This window comes from Lethenteron reissneri, chromosome 61, assembly GCF_015708825.2.
Source record: "Lethenteron reissneri isolate LAM-NWPU_2019-01 chromosome 61, ASM1570882v1, whole genome shotgun sequence".
Classification (NCBI taxonomy): Eukaryota; Metazoa; Chordata; class Hyperoartia; order Petromyzontiformes; family Petromyzontidae; genus Lethenteron; species Lethenteron reissneri.
Window position 1 is genome coordinate 5,215,458 of NC_083839.1, and position 20,689 is coordinate 5,236,146.

The following is a 20,689-nucleotide window of genomic DNA, read 5'->3' on the forward strand; positions in this document are numbered from 1 at the left end:
ATTTCTATGCAAATGACTCGAGCAGAGAGCGCGTCGCGTGTGAAGACCCCTATCATTAAACCCAGCACGGGCGGGGGTGGGGGCGCGGGGGGTGGAGGGGAGGGGCGGGGGGTGGAGGGGAGGGGGCGGGGGATGAGAGGCGTGTGGGGAGGGGGGATAGCACCACGAGTCTGGAGAGAGCCCTGCTGGTGGAGTTGTGGTGGTGGTGTGTGGTGGTGTTGTGGTTGTTGTGGTTGTAGTGTGTGGTGGTGTGTGGTGTGTGTTGTGGTGGGGTGTGGTGGTTGTGATGTGGTGTGTGATGGTGTGCTGGTTTGTGGTGGTGTGTGGTGTGTGGTGGTGTGGTGGTGTGTGGTGGTGTGGTGGTGTGTGGTGGTGTGTGGGGTGGTGGTGTGTGGTGGTGTGTGGTGGGGTGTGGTGTGTGTGGTGTGTGGTGGTGTGTGGTGGTGTGGTGGTGTGTGGTGGGGTGGGGTGTGGTGGTTGTGATGTGGTGTGTGATGGTGTGCTGGTTTGTGGTGGTGTGTGGTGGTGTGTGGTGTGTGGTGGTGTGGTGGTGTGTGGGGTGGTGGTGTGTGTTGTGGTGGGGTGTGGTGGTTGTGATGTGGTGTGTGATGGTGTGCTGGTTTGTGGTGGTGTGTGGTGGTGTGTGGTGTTTGGTGTGTGGTGTGGTTGTAGTGGTGTGTGGTGTGTGGTGGTGGTGTGTGGTGGTGGTGAGGTGGTGTGGTTGTAGTGGTGTGTGGTGTGTTGTGGTGTTGTGGTTGTAGTGGTGTGTGGTGGTGTGTGGTGGTGTGGGGTGGTGTGGGGTTTGGTGGTGTGTGGTGGTGTGGAGTGGTAGTGTGTTGTGGTATTGTGGTGTGGTGTGTGGTGGTGTGTGGTGGTGGTGGTGTGTGGTGGTGTGTGGTGGTGGTGGGGTGGTGTGTGGTGGTGGTGGTGTGGTGTGTGGTGGTGTGTGGTGTGTGGTGTGGTGTGTGGTGGTGTGTGGTGGTGGTGTGTGGTGGTGGTGTATGGTGGTGTGGTGAGTGGTGGTTGTGATGTGGTGTGTGGTGGTGTGCTGGTGTGTGGTGGTGTGGTGTGATGTGGTGGTGGTGGTCTGGTGGTAGTGTGATGTGGTGGTGTGCGGTGGTGACGCGGTTGTGATGGTGTAGTGGTGCGATGTGGTGGTGTGTGGTGGTGCGATGTGGTGGTGTGTGGTGGTGCGATGTGGTGGTGTGTGGTGGTGCGATGTGGTAGTGTCTGGTGGTGTGGTAGTGTGTGGTGGTGTGGTGGTGTGGTGGTGTGGTGGTGTGGTGGTGCTGTGGTGGTGTGGTGGTGTGTGGTGGTGCGATGTGGTAGTGTGTGGTGGTGTGTGGTAGTGTGTGGTGGTGTGGTGGTGTGGTGGTGTGGTGGTGCTGTGGTGTGGTGGTGTGGTAGTGTGTGGTGGTGTGGTGGTGTGGTGGTGTGGTGGTGCTGTGGTGGTGTGTGGTGGTGCGATGTGGTAGTGTGTGGTGGTGTGTGGTGGTGTGGTGGTAGTGTGTGGTGGTGTGGTGGTGTGGTGGTGTGGTAGTGTGGTGGTGTGTGGTGGTGTGGTGGTGCGATGTGGTAGTGTGTAGTGGGGTGTTGGTGTGTGGTGGTGTGGTGGTGAGGTGGTGTGTGGTGGTGCTGTGGTGGTGCGATGTGGTGGTGTTTGGTGGTGCGATGTGGTAGTGTGTGGTGGTGGTGGTGTGTGGTGGTGTGGTGGTGTGTGGTGCGGTGGCGTTACGTAGTGTGACGTGATGTGGTGGCGTTGTATGTCACGTGGCGCGCTGTTGTGGTGGAGTGTGAAAGGGTTATCGGTGCGAGGCGTACCTGGGGTTGTATGTTTGTTGTGCTCACCGTGTTGTGTGATGCGTGTGTGTAGTGGCGTTGTGGTGTGCCGAGGTGATGAGTGTGTGGTGTGCTGTGAGTAGGGACGGTGCGTGTGTGATGTGGTGGTTGTGATGTGGGGAGCGGTGGTGTAGTGGTTAGCGCTGCGCTGCGCTATGAACCCGGCGGCCCGAGTTCGATTCCCGCTCGCGGCCAACATCAGTGACGATTCTCTGAACCGGTCCTGGGCCTCCCCTAGGTCGACTTGGCCTCAAATGAGTACCTGGTGCGGTGTTTAGTGAACATCGCCACCGGGAAGACAAAGGCGGCCGGGCGTGGTGCTGGCCAACCCACCCCCTCTTGTGCCGTGCCGGCCTTCATAGGCGCTACTCGCTAACAGCACTTGCCCCAACAGTCTGTGAAGGCGACGCATCCGTCAGTCACCTACCTCCCAGTCAGTCAACCCAGGGCACCTGGAACTCTTCCGCCGTTTCACCTCCTCAACGTGCACCTAGCCTGGCACAAGCACCGCGGTGACGTTGAACGGCGGCGATGGGAGTGGTGGCGCAGTGGTTAGCACACTGCGCTACGAACCCGGTGACCCGAGTTCGCTTCACCGCTCACGAGCAACAAGAGTGACGGCGAATATTTAATCCGGTCTGGGCCTCCCCTAGGTCGACTGAGCCTCAACATAAGTGGCTGGTGCGGTGTGTGGTAAACATCGCCACGAGGGAGACAAAGGCGGCCGGGCGTGGTGCTGGCCCACCCACCCCCTCGTGTGCCGTTCCGGCCTTCATAGCTGCTACTCGCTAGCAGCACTTGCCCCTGCAGTCTGTTAAGGCTACACGGGGGGTCTTTGTATTTGTTAGCTGCGCGCGATGTGGATGCGTTGCTCCACTGAGGCTGAGTTATGGGGGTGCGTCTGCCCCCTCCCTCCTCCCCCATCCCCCTTCACCCCCCCCCCCCCTCAAGGTGAGACCTCCCCTACCTGATACGACTCGCAGCACGTGACCTGTCGGATGGGGCCAAGCAGGCGGCGTCCTTAAGCCGTTAATCTGCGATTTCCTCTCCCCACCTCCCTCCCCCTCCCTCCCTCTCACTCTCTCCCTCCCACTCTTTCCCCCACTCTCTCTTTCCCATACTCCTTTTTTTCTTTTTTTTACGATCAGTGGAAACAAGAAGATGCTCGGTGTAGTCGGCACTTTGCTTCGTTCATCATTTCGTAATTTATTAAAAAAAAATAACTTTGCTTTATGTAAACCCCCACCTCTCGGTCACTCTCTCGGTCACTCTCTCTCTGTCACTCTCTCGCTCACTCTCTCGGTCACTCTCTCGCTCACTCTCTCTCTCTACCCCCTCTCTCTCTACCCCCTCTCTCTCTACCCCCTCTCTCTACCCCCTCTCTCTCTCTACCCCCCTCGCCCTACTCTCTATGCCCCCCCTGTTTTCTATGTAATAAAAAAAACATGTTTTTTTTAAACTACGACAAGTGCTGCATCTGCACCCATCACTCCTCGCATTCATGTGGCCTCTGACGGCAGCTCGTGCCTCGTGTCTCCACGCAGAGCTCCGTCTTCTGGCACCGAGCACGCGGCCTCCTGCAGCCTCAAATGAGTACCTGGTGCGGTGCGTAAAAACATCGCCACTGGGGAGACAAAGGCGGCCACCCACCTTCTCGTGTGCCGTGCCGGCCTTCATAGGTGCTGCTCGCTAACAGCACTTGCCCCAACAGTTTGTTAAGGCTATACGGGGTGTCTTTGTCTTTTGTGTACGTGTATATGTGTGTGTGTGAGTTTACGTGTTGTCAGTCGACCCGTGGCACCTGGTGTCTGTCCCGTGACCTCCTGTCAGCGGGCGTTAAAAACTGCACGTGGCCTTAACGTGCACCTAGCCTGGCACAAGCGCCCTGGTGACGTCACCGCCACTTAGTGGCGAATGGCGGCTGTTGTTGTTGTGTGTTCATAGATGTGTCGTGTTAGCCACCCACCCCCTCGTGCGCCGTGCCAGCCGTCATAGGTGCTGCTACTCGCTAACAGCACTTGCTCCCACAGTCTGTTGAAGGCTATGCGGGGGATCTTTGTCTTTGGTGGCTACTCCCACCTCGCTTCCGAGGTGTTGGTGGGCAGCGTGAACGCAGCGTCTGTGAGTAAGCAGCATGAAGGAAGCAGTGGGTTCGATCCCGACCCTGACGCCTGCTGCTGCTGTGTATTTGGAGTTTGCGTGTCTCTCTCATCATCATCATCACGGTGGCGAGGAGATGTTAACTACCTCGCCTGGTCTACAGGAGGTCGTGTGTTTGATCCCGACCCTGACGCCTGCTGCTGTGTATTTGGAGTTTGCGTGTCTTTCTCTCATCATCATCATCATCACGGTGGCTAGGAGATGTTAACTACCTCGCCTGGTCTACAGGAGGTCGTGGGTTCGATCGCGACCCTGACGCCTGCTGCTGTGTATTTGGAGTTTGCGTGTCTCTCTCTCTCATCATCATCACGGTGGCTAGGAGATGTTAACTACCTCGCCTGGTCTACAGGAGGTCGTGGGTTCGATCCAGACCCTGACGCCTGCTGCTGTGTATTTGGAGTTTGCGTGTCTCTCTCATCATCATCACGGTGGCTAGGAGATGTTAACTACCTCGCCTGGTCTACAGGAGGTCGTGGGTTCGATCCCGACCCTGACGCCTGCTGTTGTGTATTTGTAGTTTTCGTGTTTTTCTCTCATCATCATCATCACGGTGGCTAGGAGATGTTAACTACCTCGCCTGGTATACAGGAGGTCGTGGGTTTGATCCAGACCCCGACCCTGACGCTTGCTGCTGTGTATTTGGAGTTTGCGTGTCTCTCTCTTTCCCGTGGATGTTACTCCAATTCCCCCCCGCCCACATAGATTATCACGCGATTTCAATTTGGTTTAATTCGCTGCAGTATAAATAGTCCACGCGATCAGCCACTTCGCTGGGCTGGGCGGGTCTCCTCTGCAGAAGAGGAAGAAGCTAATGACGACTCAGTGGGTTCTCGCTTGGTAAGATAAAAAAATAAACACAGTTTAGTTTCATTTGTATATTTTTAGTAAGTGGTTTGTTTAGCTCTACGATATTTTGCACTCCTATCACGTGTTTGTATTTGGGGAAGGGGGGGGGGGTGTTGTGATGACCTCACGATGTGCCCCTCCCCCCCCCCTTGCGAGAGTAGTTTGTGACAAAGAACTTTGTAGGTCTTCGGATTGCGACCTCCTCCTACGGGAAGAGCGCCGACTGTGGTGCTGAATTTGGGGGGCTGCACCTGAGCACCTCGCTTCGTGGGGGGTGGGTGGGTGGGGGTAGGTGGGGGGTGGGTGGGAAGTGTTGGGTGGGGGGTGGGTGGGGGTAGGTGGGGGGTGGGTGGGGGGTGGGTGGGAGTGGATGGGGGTGGGTGGGGGGTGTTGGGTGGGGGGTGGGTGGAGGTAGGTGGGGGGTGGGTGGGGGTTGGGTGGGTGAGTGGGGAGTGGGTGGGGGGTGGGTGGATGGGGGTGGGTGGGGGTGGATGGGGGTGGGTGGGGGGTGTTGGGTGGGGGGTGGGTGGGGGTAGGTGGGGGGTGGGTGGGGGTGGGTGGTGAGTGGGTGAGTGGGTGAGGGGTGGGTGGGGGTGGGTGGTGAGTGGGTGAGTGGGTGAGGGGTGGGTGGGGGTGGGTGGTGAGTGGGTGAGTGGGTGATGGGTGGGTGGGGGTGGGTGGGGGTGGTGAGTGGGTGAGGGGTGGGTGGGGGTGGGTGGCAAGGCTGGTGGCTGGTCTCGGGCCTGACCCCCACGTGACCGGACTCGCGCTGTCGCTGCGCTAATTAATTAATTAGCGCCGTTAATTAATTAATGAATTGCGGGGACACGAGGAGTTGCTTTATGACCGCTTAATTTGGACACAATCAATGGGGGACACCGCCATTAATATAGTCGGCACAACGAGCGTGTGTGTGTCAGTGTGTGTGTCAGTGTGTGTGTGTCAGTGTGTCAGTGCGTGTGTCAGTGTATGTGTGACGTGGTACAGGAGGACGTGGAGCTGAGTGGACTTGCCGATGACTGGTACCAGCGGTGTCAGGATCGGCCTCTGTGGAGGAGGCTCGTGAAGGACGCTACTGGGCAGTTGGAGGCAGTCGCCCTCCAAGCAACAACGGAGGGCGGAGGAGCGACGCTCACAACAACGAGCGGAGCGCAGGGTCGCTAAAGCACAGCAAGTTGGCACAGTAGGGGGCACAGGTGGTGCATCAGCCACTCATCTCGGTCATCTCGGTCAGTCGACCCGTGACACCTGCTGGGTCTGCCCCGTGACCTCCTGTCAGCGGGCGTTCGACACTTCACGTGGCCTCAAGGTGCACTTGGCCTGGCACAAGCGTCGTGGTGACGTCACCGCCACTTAGTGGCGAATGGCGGTTGTTGTTGTTGTGTGTGTCAGTGTGTGTGTGTCAGTGCGTGGGGAGCGGTGGTGTAGCGGTTAGCGCGCTGCTCTATGAACCTTGCGACCCGGGTTCGATTCCCGCTCACGGCCAACACCAGTGACGATTATCTGAACCGGTTCCGGGGCCTCCCCTAGGTCGACTCAGCCTCAAATGAGTACCCGGTGCGATATGTAGCCATCGCCGCTAGGAAGACAAAGGCGGCCGGGCGTGGTGCTGGCCACCCACCCCCTCGTGTGCCATTCCTGCCTTCATAGGTGCTCGCTAACAGCACTTGCCCCAACAGTATGTTACGGCTATACAGGAGATCTTTGTCATTGTCTTTTTTGCATGTGTGTGTATATCTATGATAAAAGGGTGTGCTGCTTGTGTGTGTGTGTATGCAGAGGAAGGTCATCATAGGACATTCCCGGGGCGTGGTTTACAAACAGACGCGAGATGAAGTGAGAGGAGCGAGGTGGCAGTGAGATTGAAGACCGGGGAGGATTGTGTGGTTAGAGGGTGTGAGTGTATGTGTCTGTGTGTGTAAGTGTGTCTGTGTGTGTGTGTGGGGAGCGATAGTGCAAACGGTTAGCGCGCTGCGCTACGAACCCAGCGGCCAGATTTGGATTCCCGCTCACGACCAACACCGGTGATGATTATCCCAGCCGGTCCTCAAATGAGCATCCGGTGTCACGTGCAAACATCGCCACTGGGGAGACAAAGGCGGCCGGGCGTGGTGCTGGCCACCCACCCACTCGTGTGCCGTGCCGGCCTTCATAGGTGCTGCTCGCTATAACAGCACTTGTCCCAACAGTCTGTTACAGGCTACACGGGGTTGATCTTTGTGTGTGTGACCTGGTCAAGGCCTTTGATACCATCAACATGCCAGGGCACTGGATATTAGTTTCGTTCTGCCGGGGTCCCTGACACTCTGCTTACAATCTTGACTCGCATAGCTGGGAGTCAGAGTAACTTCCCTGCTAACCTTGGGGTGCGAGCAGGCCGTCCTCTGGCCTCGGCACTATTTAACATCTTCTTTGACCCACCTAGTTCGATACGCTTTGCCTCGCCGCGTCGGAGGACTTTCCATTTGGGACAGATACAATGGGAGGCTAATCGATACCCGGGTGCGGTCAAGGGATGGCTCCCGATTGGTCAACCACGTTACGCCTGCCGATGATCTGGTAATTGCCGCTCACTCTGAGGAGTTGGAGACTCTGCTGCTGAAACTGCGTCCCACCCAACACAGAGCACGTGCCCGGGCATTTGATGTCATCGAAATATTCCATCCGCCTCACCCCTCCACGAGTGATGGGGCAATGTTGAGGAGTGAGCGGAGACGTTTCCCTACCTGGGCAGCATGCTTATGACCAACTGCGATCGAGCAACGGAGGTCTCACTCTGAATCGGTCGAGCGGCATTGCATTTTCACCAGCAGAGTAACGCTGTGCGGAAGCTACCTGGCCTGTCGCTCCGCACGAAGCTTCGGGTCTTCTCGGCCACGGTCACGCCCTCCCTGTCTCTATGCATGCGAAACGTGGACCCTGTTAAATGGACATCTGTGCCGGCCTTAAATACTCAGGCTGGGCCTGCTGCCTACGATGAAACCTGGGATTAAAGACGCCGGATTGTGTGAGGAGCTCACAGATCCTTGAGAGATATGGACACTGTCCCACCAGTGAGCTCCTCCGGCAGGCAAGGCTGCGTTGGCTGGGTCACGTAGCCCGCATGCCCAGCCACCGCATGCCTAAACAGCTTTTGTTCGGTCGGATAGAGGGGGCTAAATAGGCGCCACGGGCTGGAGAAGAGATGGAGTGATGTGGTACAGGAGGACCTGGAGCTGAGTGGACTTGCCGATGACTGGTACCAGCGGTGTCAAGACCGGCCTCTGTGGAGGAGGCTCGTGAAGAACGCTACTGGACAGTTGGAGGCAGTCGCCCTCCAGCAACAACGGAGGGCGGAGGAGCGACGCTCACAACAACGAGCGGAGCGCCGGGTGGATAGAACTCAGCAAGTTAGCACAGTAAGGAGCACAGGTGATGCATCTGTCAGTCATCTCAGTGAGTCAGCCCACGGCACCTGGGTCTGTCCCTGTGGCCTCCTGCCAGCAGCAAACCTTCGACACTTCACGTGACCTCACGGTGTACCTAGCCTGGCACTGCCACTTAGTGGCGAATGACAGCTGTTGTTATTGTTGTGCCTGTGTGTGTGCTGATATGATGTGTGTGTATGGGGGGAGGGGTGGGTTGAGGGTGTGTGTGGTTAGGTGTTGTGTGTATGTGTGAGTATAGAGTGTCACTCTGCGTGTGCGTGTGGTTATGGAGTGTCCATGAGTGTGTGGCTACATGGTGTACTGTCTGGATGCAGTGGTGGTTGGGGGCTGTGTGGTTTGCCGGTGTGTGTGTGTGATTGGGGTGTGTAACACGACGACTCAAGTTCAATTCCCGCTCACGGCCAAAATCAGGGACTACTATCTGAACTGGCCCTGGGCATCCCCTAGGTCGACTCAGCCTCAAAATGAGTACTTGCTGTGATGTGTCTTTTCGTTCACGTAAAGCAAGAAAAAACCTACATATGAATCAAAATGAGCATGTATTTATATTAACGTAACACAAACATGACTACAAAATATTTAAAAGTGAGTAGTTTTTCGAGATTTATGATAATACTGTAAATCATTTTCACGAATCAGCCTTCAAATGTCGTCACCCATCATGTTCTCGTTCTACTGTCCTTGTTAGCGGCATTCAAATTCCAATATATCCTGGTGGAAGCGCTCGCCTTGCTCCTCCGAGTACACTCCCATGTTCTCCTGGAATTGATCAAGATGAGCATCAAGGATATGGACTTTGATGGACATCCTACAGCCCACTGTGCCGTAGTTCTTCACCAGTCTCAACCAGCTCCACGTAGTTGTCGACCATGTGATTGCCCAGGAAGCCACGAACCACTGCGACAAAGCTGTCCCAAGCTGGTTTCTCCTTACTAGTGAGCTTCTTGGAGAATTCATCGCACTCCAGGATCTCCCTTATCTGTGGTCCGACGAAGACACCGGCTTTGACCTTTGCCTCAGACAGCTTAGGGAAGAAGTCCTGAAGGTACTTGAAGGCTGCCGACTCCTTATCTACATATCTGACAAATTGATTCATAAGGCCCAATTTGATATGTAGTGGTGGCATCAGCACCTTCCGGGGGTCCACCAGTGGCTCCCACTTGACGTGGTTCCTCCCCACAGAGAACTCGGTCCGCTGTGGCCAGTCCCGCCTGTGGTAGTGCGCCTTGGTGTCCCTGCTGTCCCAAAGGCAAAGATAGCAGGGACACTTGGTAAAACCGCCTTGGAGACCCATCAGGAATGCCACCATTTTCAAGTCTCCGATAACCTCCCAGGCGTACTCATCATACTTCAAGACATCCAGCAAGGTCTTGATGCTGTTGTAATCTTCTTTGAGGTGCACCGAGTGAGCCAGAGGAAGAGACGGGTACTTGTTACCATTATGGAGCAGCACGGCTTTGAGGCTCCTGGATGAGCTGTCAATGAAGAGGCGCCACTCATTCTGGTTGCAGGCGATTCCGATTGCCTCGAACAGACTGGTCACATTGTGGCAGAAGCAGAGCCCATCTTGACGGGTGTAGAAGCTGCAAAAAGATTGGTGACGCTTCCTCGGATCTGCGACTTGCACACTTTCATCCAACCAAGTTCCACTGATTGAGCCTAGACGTCAAATCTCGGCATTGGACTTGGTGAGACCAAGATCTCTGATCAAGTCGTTGAGGTTTTTTTGGTTGGGGTAGTATGGGTATCTCTCCTCAACTCCACCTCTGAAATTGTCATCTGGATCTACGACGTCTTCTTCGCTCTCTGACTTGCTGCTCTCTTCTAAAGAAGGCTGCTCTCTCTCCGGAGGAGTGGGTACAGGGAGCTCATGGCAGTGTGGCACCGGGGCAATGGATGAAGGAAGGTCCGGATACGTGATAGCTGGTGCATTCTTGCCAGTCCGACGTTTTGAAGGGTCCACCATGCAGAAGTAGCAGTTGCTTGAGTGGTCAGTGGGTTCCCGCCAAATTCTTGGGATAGCGAACTTCATGGCTCTCTTTTCCCCTCTGTACCATCCTACAAAAATAACATTTATTTCACCCATGACTAATGTGTAAGAGATTCTCGCAACATTTTTCATATATAGTTTTTCAATAACATTGAAAATTGTAAAACATTTGAAAATTAAAACTTTAACAATTTCTTTTTACAAATGTTGTAACGTATAATTCCGAGCAACAATTGTCCATCTTACCTTCCAGAGTTTTTTGACATTGCTTGCAGCTGAAATGAGGTGCCCAGGGTTTGTCATGATCCCTGACAGTCCTGCCGAAATATGCCTTGTAGGCCTCACACATCTTAGCAGATGATTCCACAGAGTACTTTTTCGCTCTCGTCTTGATAAATTGGCCGCAGACCTCGCAAAATGCGTCTCCCAGATGCTTGCAGCCTCTTGATGCCATCTCAGAAAAAAATTGATATGTATCCACTTACGTAGCTGGAACTAAACTGAACTGGTGGACTTAAGGCCCCCGTATTTATACTACTATTTAAATTACTGGAAAGTTCTAGAATGTTCGAGAAGTTACTCCAAGTTTACTCAGCACTGAATCTATCTGGAATGTTCTGGAAATATGTAAATTTCTAAATATCAATGTCCTGGTCACAAAAGCAAAGTTTGTGGAGAGTAATAGCCATTTTCTGTACTTTTGAGGCATAAGCAATTAGGAAATAATACTTACTACCCAGGAACAAAAGAAATAAAAAATTGTTACACAATGATTGCAGGATGAAGCTGTTGACGATGATGTATGCTGTGGTTATGGGTTAATGTTTGTGGTGTGTGTGCGTGGGAGAAGGGCGGGGGGGTTATAGGGGTATGGAGTGGGGGGGGGGGGTAGGAACCCGTTCCCTCCCCCGATCCCTTTGAAGCTCCCGCCCCTCGCGAGCTTCTGATGAGGCGAGCGTTTGCGCCTTATCGACAGCACGCCGTAGCGCGCATCCATTGCCCGATAAGGAACCACATTAAAGTCTACAAAAGACATTTTACTGCGAGGAGGAGGAGGATGAGGAGGAGGAGGAGAGAGAGAGTAAAAAAAAACACTCTCTCCCCCCTCCGTTTAATTTATTAATGCTAATTCAGGCGATTTCATTTAAATAACCGCGGCTGTTGCGTTATTTATTTATTTTGGGGGTTCTATTGTGGGGGGGGGGGGGGGGGGGGGGTCTGCCCCCCCCCGTTCTCCTCCTTAACCCCTCCCACCCCCCCCTCTCACTTTAGCGCTCCACAAACACATACTCTCTCTCCCTCCGTGTGAGTCTTCTACGGTCAGGGTCTGTCTACTGCTGGATGAAGGCCTCCCCACGACTCCTCAATCATCATCAGCCAGGGTCTGTCTACTGCTGGATGAAGGCCTCCCCACGACTCCTCAATCATCATCAGCCAGGGTCTGTCTACTGCTGGATGAAGGCCTCCACAAGACTCCTCAATCATCATCAGCCAGGGTCTGTCTACTGCTGGATGAAGGCCTCCCCAAGCCTCCTCAATCATCATCAGCCAGGGTCTGTCTACTGCTGGATGAAGGCCTCCCCAAGCCTCCTCAATCATCATCAGCCAGGGTCTGTTCACTGCTGGATCAAGGCCTCCCCAAGCCTCCTCCTCCTCCCCCATTATCATCATCAGCGGCAGCGGCAGGAAGGGTCAATCCACAACACGCGATTTCAAATGGTTGCAGTGTGTAAACGTCAAACACTGGGGGAGACAAAGGCGGCCGGGCGTGGTGTTGGCCACGACCACGTCCTGGCTCGCTAACAGCACTTTGCCGAATAGCCCGTGCAGGCTACACGGGGAAACTTTGTCTGCGTCTCTGGATATGTGAGACATGTTTACGCACGTGGGGTGCGGGCGGAGCGACGCTCACAACAACGGGCGGAACGCCGGGCGAGTAAAACGCAGCAAGTTGGTGGTGCATCTACCGGTCGTCATCTCAGCCAGTCGACCCATAGGCACCTGCTGGGCCTGTCCCGTGACCTTCTCCTGCCCAGCAGCGTGGTGGCCTCAAAGTGCACCTAGCCTGGCACAGGCGCCGTGGTGACGTCGCCGTCAATTGGTGGCTCGTGAAGGCTGTTGGTGTTGGAGCTATTTAGAGGAGGGAGCGGTGGCGCAGTGGCGAGCGCGCTACGCTTCAAACACGGCGACCCGAGTTCGATTCCCACTCACAACCAGTGAGGAATATTTGAACCCGTCTTGGGCCCCCCCCCCTTTAGGTAGACTCGGCCTTAAACAAACGAGTAGCTGGTGCTGTGGATAAACATCGCTACCAGGGAGACTAAAACTAAACGCGTTTTTTTCCCCAACAGGTAAGGCCCACTGAGCTATGTAGCGCTATTTCAGGCGTGGCCTCGCAATCACAAATGACAGCTCAACCAGGTGCCTCGTCACCATCATTGCGTGGACATTCATAGCAGTCAAAGACTCTAAACGCGTGCTGATGTTGATTCTAAATGTGGAGTTGAAAACCGAAGGACCCGGAAAAAAAATCCACGCGACCACGGGGAGAGAGAGACGCCGCAGACTCAAAATATACAGCAGCAGCAGGCGTCAGGGTCGGGATGGAACCCGAGACCTCCTGTATACCAGGCGAGGTAGTTAACATCCCCTAGCCACCGTGATGATGATGAGAGAGACACGCAAACTCCAAATATACAGCAGCAGGCGTCAGGGTCCGGATCGAACCCACGACCTCCTGTACACCAGGCGAGGTAGTTAACATCTCCTAGCCACCGCGGCGTTTCAGACAAATGCGGGCCGGGCGTGGGTTTCTGGCCACATCACCCCCTCTCGTGTGCCCTGCCGCTCTTGAAAGGCGCTCGCTAACAGCAGCACTTGCCCCGACAGCCTGTTAAGGCTATACGGGGGATCTTTGTCTTCCGCTTTTTTGCGTGTGTGTGTGTGTGTCTATTCGCGAATCGGTGCTGCTCACGTGGCTACAAAAAAAAGAAAGAGATGCCTTTTGTTCCTCAACTCCCCTCTTATCTGATGTCAGAAATAATTATCCGGGTGCTACGCCTCCGTTTATCAGACATTAATTCCACCACCCGTCTCACCACGAATCTACCTAACCTCCCTCCCCCTCCCCTCCCCTCCCCTCCCCCTCCCCCCTCCCCCCCTCCCCTCCCCCTCCCCTCCCTCTTGCACCACGAGTTACAATTTGACACGCAAAGGCACGAACGCGTTCAGCGCGGGCGCAGCTGTCGATGGCTATGGGGAGTGGGGCAAAGTGGTGTTTGCGAGCACCTATTAACGTGCTGCACCACGCGCAATGTGGTGGTGGTGGTGGTGGTGACAGTGGTGTGGCGGTGGAGCGGTGGCGCAGTGGTTAGCGCACTGCGCTACGAACCCGGCGACCCGAGTTCAATTCCCGCTCAGACCGATAAAAAGGGTGACAGCGAATATTTTAGCCGGATCCTGCAAGCCCCCGACCCCTCATTTAGGTCGACTCAGCCTTAAGTATGAGCACCGAGTGGCGATGTTTACGCATCGTGGAAGGATACGAATTTGAGGCTGAGTCGACCTAGGGGGAGGCTTGCGACCTGTTCAGATAGTCGCCACTGCTGTTGGTGGCCGTGAGTGGGCGCAGCGCGCTAACCACTGCGCCACCGCTCCCCACACGCACAAGACGAAGATCCCCCGTGTAGCCTCAACAGACTGTTGGGGCAAGTGCTGTTAGCGAGCAGCACCTATGAAGGCCGGCACGGCGCACGTGACGGTGGGTAGCCAGTACCATGCCCGGCCACCTTTGTATCCCTAGTGGCGATGTTTGTGTACGGTGAACTTCTTTCGCACCGTACGTAGCCAACCGTGCTAATTGGAGGCGCTGCGTCAATCGCAAGTGCCGTGTACACATCGCGCCCGGTACTCATTTGAGGCCGAGTCGACCTAGGTGAAGCCCAGGACCCGGTCATCAAACTCTGGTCACCGGGTTCACCGCGCAGTGCGCTTACCACTGCGCCACCGCTCCCCACACGCACACACACGCACACTCAATAGATTATCTCCCGTGCCCGAATCTCAATCACCAGCTTTAATAACATCTGTAAATACGACGGGTTCAATTCTGAGCTCATCGCGCAGTTTTCCAGCTGACTTCATAGCAGCTTCACCTTTGTTTGTGATCATCATCAATCACCGCGAATGTGCCACGCGGGCACGCAGAGTCGAGTGCGGGTTGCCAACCGTCCCGGATTGGGTCGGGAGGTCTCTGGTGGGATTTAGCGTCGATGTGTCGCGGGAGATTCTAAATGGTGCAGTCAGAGATATTTTAAAGGAAATAAATGGAGGTAACGGATGCACTAATTTCGTCGTGCACAAGTCGAATTTAATCAGTGACCATAATTAACTACCTCGCATGGTATACAGGAGGTCGTGGGTTCGAGCCCGACCCTGACGCCTGCTGCTGTATATTTGGAGTTTGCGTGTCTCTCTCTCATCATCATCATCACGGTGGCTAGCAGATGTTAACTACCTCGCATGGTATACAGGAGGTCGTGGGTTCGATCCCGACCCTGACGTCTGCTGCTGTATATTTGGAGTTTGTGTGTCTCTCTCTCATCATCATCATCACGGTGGCTAGCAGATGTTAACTACCTCGCCTGGTCTACAGGAGGTCGTGGGTTCGATCCCGACCCTGACGCCTGCTGCTGTATATTTGGAGTTTGCGTGTCTCTCTCTCTCATCATCATCATCACGGTGGCTAGCAGATGTTAACTACCTCGCATGGTATACAGGAGGTCGTGGGTTCGATCCCGACCCTGACGCCTGCTGCTGTATATTTGGAGTTTGCGTGTCTCTCTCTCTCATCATCATCATCACGGTGGCTAGCAGATGTTAACTACCTCGCATGGTATACAGGAGGTCGTGGGTTCGATCCCGACCCTGACGCCTGCTGCTGTATATTTGGAGTTTGCGTGTCTCTCTCTCATCATCATCATCATCACGGTGGCTAGCAGATGTTAACTACCTCGCCTGGTGTACATGAGGTCGTGGGTTCGATCCCGACCCTGACGCCTGCTGCTGTATATTTGGAGTTTGCGTGTCTCTCTCTCTCATCATCATCATCACGGTGGCTAGCAGATGTTAACTACCTCGCATGGTATACAGGAGGTCGTGGGTTCGATCCCGACCCTGACGCCTGCTGCTGTATATTTGGAGTTTGCGTGTCTCTCTCTCTCATCATCATCATCACGGTGGCTAGCAGATGTTAACTACCTCGCATGGTATACAGGAGGTCGTGGGTTCGATCCCGACCCTGACGCCTGCTGCTGTATATTTGGAGTTTGCGTGTCTCTCTCTCATCATCATCATCATCACGGTGGCTAGCAGATGTTAACTACCTCGCCTGGTGTACATGAGGTCGTGGGTTCGATCCCGACCCTGACGCCTGCTGCTGTATATTTGGAGTTTGCGTGTCTCTCTCTCATCATCATCACGGTGGCTATGAGATGTTAACTACCTCGCCCGGTATACAGGATGTCGTGGGTTCGATCCCGACCCTGACGCCTGCTGCTGTATATTCAGAGTCTGCGTGCCTCTCTCTGCCCGTGGTCGCGTGGATTTTTCTCCGGGTCCTCCTGGTGTTTCCCTCCACATTTAGAAACATCACGCGTTTAGAGTGTTTGGCTGGAGTTTGTATGTTCTCTCACTGAGCCGGTTATCTGTTTATTCCGAAGCGACCTGGCCACGAATGATAACTCAACACAGTGGAGTGTCATCGTGTCGTAGACAAATCCATCTCCTGTAGAGTACATCTAAATCAGACCCAGTCCCCCGTAAACCACGTGGCTTCTGTGTGCCCCCCCCCACTCCAACGTTCCACCAACGTTTGCCCCAACGTACCTCCAACGTTGCAATGTTTACCGGGTCGCCCCTCCGCGTTGACTAAAAACTCCGCGTGATTGTCGTGAACGTCACGCCAAACCCGGCAGCCCGCAACGGGCCTCTCGTAAAAGTGCAAAACCACTCCGGTGGCATTTGCTCTACGCAAGGAATCAAACACAAAAACGGACTCCCTCCAGAGCCGTATTCGACACGCGGCGTCTCATCGGCGAGGCGTTCCGCTGAGACCACGATGCTCAAATACACAGGTTGGATATCGACGGAGGAGAGACTCCCCCCCTCTCCGCACTCCGTGGATGCCTGAGCCGCACGTGCAACTGGAAGGGTTCGCTTCGTGGATAGCCCTGCCAGCTTCGTTGTTGCAAATGTTGGCCGATTGATGAGCATCGTAATGTCCACTCACGCAATGCCTTGTCTCTATAAGTGCCTTTGCCGCCCTCGCCCCCCCCACCCACCTACCCCTAGGTCGACTCAGCCTCAAACTAGTATCTGGCGCGGTGTTGTGTAACCCGTCAAAGCAGGGGAGACAAAGGCGGCCGGGCGCGGTGCTGTCCAAACCCACCCGGCTCCCTCGTTGCGTTGTGTGCCGTGCCGGTAGCCTTCATAGGCGCTCGCTAACAGCACTTGCCCCAACAGTCTGTAGCAGGCTATGGGGGGGGGGGGGGGATCTTTGTGTGTGTGTTTTTGTGTTCCCTGTATAATAGATGAATATATATTAACACGATGTATTATCACCTATGTATTTCTATTCGCGTGTCTGACGAATAGCGAGTGGCGGGTCACAGCCTGGCACGGAGATGGAGCTCTGGAATCATTATTATTATTTTTGACACGAGAGATGGAGCGCGGATTCGCGTGACCTTGAGCCCAAAAAAAAAAACTCAACGCGCCGTGGATTTATCGCGACGGCGGCGGCGGCGGCGGCGTCGTCTAGATGCGCCTCCACCTCAAGACGCCGCAGAGAAGCACCGCGCGTATTTATCACGACACAGGCAGACCGTGGGTCACGGGCAGAGGGGGAGCCGGGCAAGAACAATCGTGGAGACGTGAGGGGTAGGGGAGGAGTAGGAGCAGGGAGATCGTGGGGACGCGAGGGGTAGGGGAGGAGTAGGAGAGGGGAGATCGTGGGGAGGCGAGGGGTAGGGGAGGAGTAGGAGAGGGGAGATCGTGGGGACGCGAGGGGTAGGGGAGGAGTAGGAGAGGGGAGATCGTGGGGAGGCGAGGGGTAGGGGAGGTGACATCGTGGGGACGTGTGGAGTAGGGGAGGGGACATCGTGGAGATGTATGGAGTAGGGGAGGAGTAGGGGAGGAGTAAGGGAAGGGACATCGTGGAGACGCGAGGGGTAGGTGAAGAACAATCGTGGATACGCGTGGATTAGGGGAGGGGACATCGTGGAGACGCGTGGCTTCTGCGACGCCTTCCAAGTTGCCTGTCTGTCCGCGGACGAACCAACCCTACGCTGCGTGCACGCCGCGACTCGCCCGAGACCCGGGAGGCGATGGGCATGGACGAAGAAAATGGAACTCAAACTGGACAGGGACAAACAACCGAGCGCTTGGACTGAGTAGCCATTGAGAGGGAGGGAGGGAGTTGCACGTGGACTCTAGAGCACACGCGGAAAGAGATAGAGGGAAGGGGAGAGGCGAAAGCCGTTGTGTGCATGTTGTATGCATGTTGTATGCATGTTGTATGCATGTTTAGTCTATACCTCCTCCACCCTTTACCCGCGTCCAACAACTCGCACTGACCAACGTGCCACGATGTCTGACAATCGACGTGCCTCTACGTTGCTGGTTGTTCTTCTTGGTTCTTTCGGTAAAGTCACGTGGAAGGGAAGTAATAAAATAATAAAAATAAAACACAATACAATAATTCTCACGACGTTCCGGCCACAACGCAAGCAGCCGTCCTCAGGTGAAAACCAGGTCTGTCGAGGCGACAGCGTCTGAATGGAAAATTTCTGGTTGTTGTTGTTGTGCCCATGCGGTGTCGCAGTCCGCGTGGAGACACCGACACAGCGGTGACACGTGTCCCCACGTGATGCAGTCAGAACAGCTGACGCCTTCACGCAGAGGTCGCACATCGTGCGCTCCCTATCACCCCCCACCCCTCTCTTACTCTCTCTCTCTTTTACGATCAGAGGAAACAAGAAGATGCTCGGTGTAGTCGGCACTTTGCTTTGTTCATCAGTTCGTTTTTTTTTTCAATGCTTTGCTTTATGTGCTCCCCCCCCTCCCCTGTTTAAATGATAGATTTCACCAAAGATTTCACGCTCTGCTCTCTTCCTTCTTACCCCTTCCCTCTCTCTATCAGCTCTCTCATTTTTTACGATCAGTGGAAACAAGAAGATGCTCGGTGTAGTCGGCACTTTGGCTTCGTTCATCATTTCGTATTTTTAAAAAATAACTTTTCTTTATGTAAACCCCCACCTCTCGCTCACTCTCTCGCTCACTCTCTCAATCACTCTCTCGCTCACTCTCTCGGTCACTCTCTCACTCACTCTCTCGCTCACTCTCTCGGTCACTCTCTCGGTCACTCTCTCGCTCACTCTCTCGCTCACTCTCTCGGTCACTCTCTCGCTCACTCTCTCGCTCACTCTCTCGCTCTCTCTCTCGCTCACTCTCTCGTTCTGCACGCAGCCCTTCTCGCAGTCCGACGGCCTCCGACGGGTAGCTCATATCAGCACGCAGAGCTCCCCGTCATCTGCCACCGAGCACACGGCCTCCTCCATCGCCCACTGCTCCTTGAAGGCCGACACGGCGTGGGTCAGCCGCGCATGGCGGAACTCCAGCCCACACACCCTGGCTACGACCAGAGCGCGGAAGATGCCCCCAGGCTGCTGGCCGGACGTTTCCCCTCCAGGGCCACCTTCCTCGCCCTGTGCATGGCGAGCTTGGCATAGCAGACTGGCACGTTGACCAGCCCCTGAAGATGTTGGGGTCCGTCGCCCTGTTGGTATCCAAAGATGAGGACCGTCGGGGCGAAGTGAGGCTGAACCTTACGAGGATGTTTTTCGCTCTATCCTCTCAATCATCTCTCTCTCCCCTCCCCTCCCCCTGCCCTCTCTCTCCCCTCTTTCGCTCCGGCAGGACAGACACTCACTCTGGGACGATGCAGAGAAGACGAGTATGGCACCTGCGCAAGGATGGCACGCACGTTCTTGAAGAGCCCCCCCCCTCTCTTTCTCTTCACCCCCCCCCCCCTTCTCTCTCATCTCTCTCTGCTCTGGAACGTGGTCGATCCTTCCTCCCGCTAACCACTCGCACTCCCTCAATCCCCTGCCGCTCTCGCCGTGCCACGGGGCTGTTTGCGCGGTGGTTTACACACTGGCAGTGAGAGAGCGCGCGTGTGAATGTGTGTGTGAGTGTGTGTGAGTGTGTGTGCGAGTTTGTGTGTGTGAGTGTGTGAGTGTGTGTGTGAGTGTGTGTGAGTGTGTGTGTGAATGTTTGTGTGAGTGTGTGTGTGTGAGTGTGTGTGTGAATGTGTGTGTGAGTGTGTGAGTGTGTGTGTGTGAATGTGTGTGAGTGTGTGTGAGTGAGTGAGTGTGTGTGTGTGAGTGTGTGTTTGAATGTGTGTGAGTGTGTGTGTGAGTATTTGTGTGAATGTGTGTGTGAGTCTGTGTGTGAGTGTGTGTGTGAGTGTTTGTGTGAATGTGTGTGTGTGTGAGTGAATGTGTGTGTGTAAGTGTGTGAGTGTGTGTGAGTCTGTGTGAGTGTATGTGTGAATGTGTGTGTGTGAGTGTGTCAGCGTGCGTGTGTGAGTCTGTGTAAGTGTGCGTGTGTGAGTGTGTGTGTGAGTGTGTGAGTGTTTGTGTGAATGTGTGTGTGTGTGAGTGTGTGTGTGAATGTGTGTATGTGTGTATGTGAGAGAGTGTGTATGTCAGAGTGTGTCAGTGTGCGTGTGGGGAGTGGTAGTCGAGCGGTTAGCGCTACGCTGCGCTACGAAAACAGCCACCCGAGTTCGATTCCCGCTCACGGCCAACACCGGTGACGATTATCTGAACCGGTCCTGGGCCTCCTCTAGGTCGACTCAGTGTCAAATGAGTACCTGGTGCGGAGAGTAGTAAACATCGCCACTGGGGAGACAAAGGCGGCCGGGCGTGGTGCTGGCCACCCACCCCCTCGTGTGCCGTGCCGGCCTTCATAGGCGCTGCTACTCGCTAACGGCACTTGCCCCAACAGTCCGCGAGAGGCTACACGGGGGATCTTTGTCTTTGTTTGTATTTGCGGATCAATGAGGCGCGGCGGAGGCGATTAAGCCATTAAGGATTCGGGCGGTGAGACATCGATACAGGGGGTCGGGGCACTTTTTAGACACTCATGCGAGACGGGAGATCGATCCGAGAGAGACAGAGACTGACGGACGCGCGGACACGTTCCATTAAGCGACAATCCTCGCGATTAAAACTCCGAATTTTACGCATCCGACACCCGAAACGGGCTTTTGTTGTTTAAAAATGTTATCGTTTACTCGTGTTTAAAATCATCTCCCTTCAGTCAAGTGTGTGGGAAGCTAACTGCGTTCTGTTGAAAGAAATTG

At 54.9% G+C, this 20,689-nt stretch overlaps 1 non-coding gene across 1 annotated transcript; it reads left to right on the forward strand.

Moving 5' to 3' along the window:
- Positions 1–19,225: 19,225 nt before the first annotated feature.
- LOC133358421 (U6 spliceosomal RNA) lies at positions 19,226–19,330 on the forward strand. Its single transcript, XR_009757064.1, has one exon. It is a non-coding gene; the product is annotated as a U6 spliceosomal RNA (small nuclear RNA).
- Positions 19,331–20,689: the final 1,359 nt, after the last annotated feature.